The following is a 6,202-nucleotide window of genomic DNA, read 5'->3' on the forward strand; positions in this document are numbered from 1 at the left end:
AAATGAGAATTAGAGCAAAAGGATAAATTTGAGGTTGACTATTGACCTAGCAAAGAGTTTCTCTCCTTTCTTTACTAAAAGTGGGAAAATAGAAAGAACAAGTCTATTGACATCTCAGATTCCATTTATGAGCCATGAAAACATGGGCTTGGGATTCACCTTTCTGAGACTGGGAACTGTAGGGGTTGAGTCTTGGGCTGGGTCTTGAAATACAAGGGAAGAAGGTGGAAAGGGAGTTATAGGCAGAAGAAGGGGTCTCGGCAAATGCCTGGAGATGTGAAAATGCATAATGTATTCAGAAAACTGTCTGAAATGGCTACAATCAAGTCAGACAGGGAAAATAGATGGGATCAGTAGCAGCCTCCTCCCTCTTCCTGCATGTTTCTGCTTACACGATTTTGCTTAAATCACTCTCTTTACCTGAAGGCTTTCCCTGTTCTCTCTGGCTACCAAATTTTCCCATTGTCACTGCTATGTGCTCCTTCTCTCCTATGAAGCATTTCTTGCTGCCCTAGTCCACAAGGTCCCCTCCACTGGCCTCTATCATCCTACTGAGTAGCTGGGATTACAGGCATACACCACCATGCTTGGCTAATTTTTTTAATTTATTTTTTTAGTAGAGATGGGGTTTTGTCATATTGGCCAGGCTAGTCTCGAACTCCTGACCTCAGGTGATCCACCGACTTCAACCTCCCAAAGTGCCAGGATTACAGGCATGAGCCACAGCACCCCACCAAATTTGGATTTAAATAGCCTCACATGTCTAATGGCTACCATTTTAGACAGTACAAATTCTAGATTTATTGTTCCTCTCTGTTTACTTCTGTGACCCAATAATCTGTGTAAAGTTTTATTAAGAGTCTAATCTTTTTTTTAAAAAAAATATGGAGTGTCACCATAATGGCCAGGCTGGTCTTGAGCTCCTGACCTCAGGTGATCCACCCACCTTGGCCTCCCAAAGTGCTAGGTTTACAGGCATGAGCCACTGCGCCTGGCTAAGAGTCTAATCTTGAAACAGCTGTTAAGGAAATGTAGTGGAGGAGTTTGTTTCTCCTCCTGACTTGGGCCAGTGCATCACAGGAAGCATGTAATCACAGCATTGAAAGCATTTCATGATCTGGCCAATCCTGTGCCTCTTTAGCAATCTGTGCATTTTCCTGTGCTCATATATTTAGTGTCATCCTCTACTTATCCAACTGTATTCAATGGGATACCTGGTATATGTGCACAAATGGAATCGTCTTCAGCTAGAAAACCAGAATGAAATTTCATCATTTGGAGCCACACTGTTGAACCTGAAGGACATCACAGTATATGACCTAAGACAGGAAGAAAAAGAAAACTAATAATACCAAGAGTTGGTGAGAATGCGCAGCAACCAGAATTCTCCTGCATTGCTGGTGGGAATGCAAAATGATGCTGACACTTGGAAAAATAGTAGGGCCATTTCTTATAAAGTCAAACATGCACCTTCAGACATAACAATCCCACGTATTCATTTTACCCAAGTGAAACAAAAACGTATGTTCACACAAAAACCTGTATGCAAATATTTACAGCAGTTTCCATCATCTTTGCCAAAAAACTGGAACCACCTCAAATGTTCTTCAACTGGGAAATGGATAAACAAACTGTCGGACAGCCATACAATGATATACTGCCCAGCAATTTTAAAAAGAACTGATACAAACAATAACATAAATGAAGCCAGGCACGGTGGCTCACACCTGTAATCCCAGCACTTTGGGAGGCCAAGGCAGGTGGTTCAATTGAGGTCAGAAGTTTGAGATCACCTTGCCAACATGGTGAAACTCCATCTCTACTAAAAATACAAAAATTAGCCAGGTGTGGTGGTGAGTGCCTGTAGTCCCAGATACTCAGGAGGCTGAGGCAGGAGAATTGCTTGAAATTCTGGAGGCAGAGATTGCAGTGAGCTGAGATCGCACCACTGCACTCCAGCCTGGTGACAGAGTGAGACACTGTCTAAAAAAACCTAAAAATAACATAAATGAATCTCAAATGCATTATGCCAGCAGTCCCCACTCTTTTTGGCACAAAGGACTGGTTTCATGGAAGACAATTTTTCCACAGAGGAGAGGTTGGGGGTAAGAGGCAGTGGGATGGTTTCGGGATGATTCAAGCGCATTATATTTATTGTGCATTTTATTTCTATTATTATTACACTGTAATATATAATGAAATAATTATGCAAGTCGCCATATGTAGAATCAGCGGGAGGGAGCCCTGAGCTTGTTTTCTTGCAACTAGACAGTCCCATCTGGGGGTGATGAGAGATGGTGACAGATCATCAGCTGGAGTTAAGGTTGGCTGGTTCATCCCCTTCCCCTGCGTGCATGAAACAGGCGGGGCAGAAGAGGCACACGCACCACCTTTTCTTCTGCATTCCTGCAAAGTGGATTCTGAAGGTCCAGCTGATCCAGTTGAGCAGCTCTGCTAGGGAAGGGCTTCAGAAGAGTTGCTGGTAGATTTGGGGTTGTGATAAGAGGTCATGCATCTACAAAGAGCGGTGGTCACTGAGTGGGTGGCTGAGTGTCTTCCCACAGACCCAGAACCAATAGCATGTCAGAGGGTCATGGCAGGCTGGCAGGGACCCACTGATTCAGGTGTGTGTTTGATGATTCAGCCTTGCCAGTCCTCAGCCATGATCACAAAGAAGCATGTGAGGTCCCCATGCCTCTTGTGGTCCCCAGAAGGTAGGTTCTGGCTGCTTATGGTGAGCACTTTCAGGCACTGCAAGGGATGCAGGAATGGTCAAGCATGAAGGCACCACACCTCCTAGAGTGTGGCCCTCCGCCCCACTGAAGAGCCTCTTCCTTGCTCCTCCAGGGAGTCCCACCTTCCACTCATAGATCTGGGACTTCAGGGGACACCATAGCTGCTCCTGGCTCCCTGGAAGGATGTGCTCAGGTGGCGTGCTAACTGAGGGGGTTCATCTTCAAGCCCTTCTGAAGGCCCCATAGCTGCTGGTCTTCACAAGAAAAGGACATCCAGGGCCAGATGTCTCTCTTCCCAAATGTGGTCCTGGTCTGGGTGCCTCCCCAGACTCCTCCAGTGGGAAGGCCTATTTCTCGCCCCCCTCACCAGTTCCTGGCTCCCATGCTCTCTGCACTTCTGCACAATTCCCAGCCCCAGTGCCTCATGCACCTCCCAGGTCAGCCCCAGTGAAAATGCTCAGGAAGGACAAGGGGCTACCCTCAGCCCTGTTGGAGGCATCTGATGGGTCCGGGTCCGTGCTCTTGAGCAAATTTCTGCCCTGGTTCACACATATGAGGCCTCACACACCGTATAGGGCTCTGTCGGGAGGCAGGTTCCCAGGGCCCTGCATTCTGGAACAACCCACCTAGCACAGAGCAGAGTGTTATTATGCAGTGGTTTAATTTTGCAGGTGTGTTATCCTGTGTGATTAAATTTTCAGCTTTACACTTTCATTTTCAAATTCCACTATGAACACTAGAATTCTGGTACACACACACACACACACACATCTGCCTGCTGGCTAGCAGGGATCCTTGTTGGCAAAGAACCTTCTCCCAAATGTCTCTAGAGGACACCCAGGCATTGGGGGGGCTGGAAAGACCACCTCCTCTGAGTGGGCCCCTGTCTCAGGTGGGCAGGGCTGTCAGAGCTTCAGGGCCTTCACAAGCTCACCCTGCTCTCCTGGGGCAGCCCTCATGCAGGGGTGGCCTGAGGACTTCCCAGTGTCCCCAACTTGAACACTGCCCCCCCCCATGTGTTTCATGGGATTTTGAATGGCAGATATTTAGAGGGAGGAGAGAGGTTCTATGATCACTGAATAGGCATTTTCCTTAGAAGATACACAATTTGCCAATTGGCTCAGTTTCATTCGTTGGTAAAAAAAAATACAAGTCAAACAACAAGTAATACTAATTAACTAACACCCACTTAAATGGCTATAGCAAAGGTACAATGACAAATGTTAGAAAAGAAGTGAGGAATATGGAACTCACATATGCTGCAAATGGGAGTGTAAAATATTGTAGCCACCTTGAAAACAAAACAAAACTAAACAAAACAAAAATGGGGCTATTCCTCAAAATGTTGCACATAAAATCAATAGAGGACACAGAAACTCTAACCCAAAGTTAGTATGCAAAAGAAATAAAATTCCTATAATCATAAAGACTCTTACATGAATGCTCACAACGTGTGGTCTTGTCCATGCAATAGAACACTACTTGCCATCCAAGAGGAATGATGTAATGATACACGCTACCACAGAAATGAAACCCAACATCATTAGGCTGAGTGAAAGAACCAGACCCAAAAGACCACATAATTCATGATCCTGGGTATTAGACATTTGATAATAGGCTCATGTATAGAGACATAAAATTGTTGTCTAGATCTGACATGGCAAAGGAGAGTGAATGCAAAGTAGACCCCAGTAAAGCATTTTAAAAATAAACATATCAACATACACTAAGGTACTTTTAACTTTCAGAAACCCAAGTCACACATTGTAAAAATGAAATATATTTCTTGTCCAGTTCAAAGCATAATAAAGAAAAGGGAGGCAGCAAGCTAACAGGCACGTGTTTGGTTACTGACCTAGGGGTATTAATGGGCAGGAACCATCTGATTCATTTAACCAGGTCAGAAAAGCAAAGGAAATGATTTTAATTTGTAGAAGACTGCTGTGACTCACAGAGTGTTAGGAATGTGATGCTGTACTCACAGGGTTGGGCATATCCCTTATCAAGTACAGCTCAAAAGAGCCATCGCACAGGGAGGTCAGCAAGACCCTACTGATCCCAGTTGCCTGGAGCTTTACAGTTGCCTATCCCAGCCCTAAAACTACATTCAGTCACTCATTCTAAACCCAAAGTAACAATGAAATCCAATACAAACCCCATATTTCATGACTACCACATTCAATAATTTGCTTTTTCTTTTCTTTTCTTTTTTCCCAGCCCTCCTCATTACTTCTGTTTGTATCCCTACCTGGCGTGGCTGGTTCCGGAACAAGTCTCTGTGTCAGAAATAAAAAGAATCTCAAAATCTCAGGCTGTGGGTCTGCATTTGGTGCCAGGTGCCCTCCTTGCAGCACAGGAGCTATGGGGTGGGTGGACTTGGTGCTCACAGGGTGCAGATGGCCCCTGACAGTCCCTGGAGCCTAGATGTCACCTTGCACCAGGCCGCGGTCCCCTCAGCGCCAGCTTAGGGGGTCAGATTTCAATGAACACCGCGTCTGGCAGAGAAGGAGCAGGGGAAACCCCGGACCCACACTCAGACTTGCACATCGCCAAGAAAACCCAGTTTCAATTCCACAATAAAAGGATGCAGAGGTGCATAGCTCCACCTGTTCCTGTTGCTGGCTTTCAAGGGGTGGCCCGTCTGTTCCCCAGGGCTCAAGGTGCTTCCCCGCCTAGGAGCCCCAGGACTCCCCAAAGGGAGTTTGTCCAGCGCCAACCAGGCAGAGGGGAGGAAGAAGCCAGTTTCATTTCCTTGCTCCAGGACCCAAAAAGGTCTGACCCTGGAAAACACCCGACCTGGGGTACTGGTGACCTCAGGAGCCCCAGGGATCATCTCTCAGATGCCCTACAGAAAGGCCCTGCAAGACAGGACCTGCTGAGGCCCCTTCCTTCCACCCCTGACCCCTGGGGGGCTCATTATTCCTGTGAGAGCTCCCCTGGGTTATTCCTACCCACCCCACATTGACCTCCAGCCTTGGAGCACCCTCACACTTTCTCCAGCCTTGGGGACTTCACAATTATTCCCCTCCAAAGACCCCTCCCAAAACTGCCTCCTGGCATCAGCGATGCTGTCACACCTTGGTGACTGCCTAGGCTGCCCCCTTCCCTGCCCCAAACACCTCTGAGTCTCCATCATGACTTCCCCAGGTCTAGGGCTGTACTGAGACTGCACAGCGACCCCAACACACAGGGCTTCTTTTCAGCACTCCCTCAGACATCCTGCTCACCCTACAGGGGAGATGAGGCTCCACCGCCCCTAAAACGCACAAGGCACCTTTGTCACACAGGGGCGACCCTATGAATCCCTCTCCAGATATTCTTGGGCCTTCCCCCAAGGGAGACACCACAGGCAGAGGACTCCCCTGGAGGGGATCCTCAGAAACCATCCTCAAAGCCCCCATCACAACCAGAAAGACCCGAGGAAGAAACGTGGCCACAAAACCCATCTCCACATACACACTCCCGTC

This window comes from Callithrix jacchus, chromosome 14 (genome assembly GCF_049354715.1).
Source record: "Callithrix jacchus isolate 240 chromosome 14, calJac240_pri, whole genome shotgun sequence".
Lineage (NCBI taxonomy): Eukaryota > Metazoa > Chordata > Mammalia > Primates > Cebidae > Callithrix > Callithrix jacchus.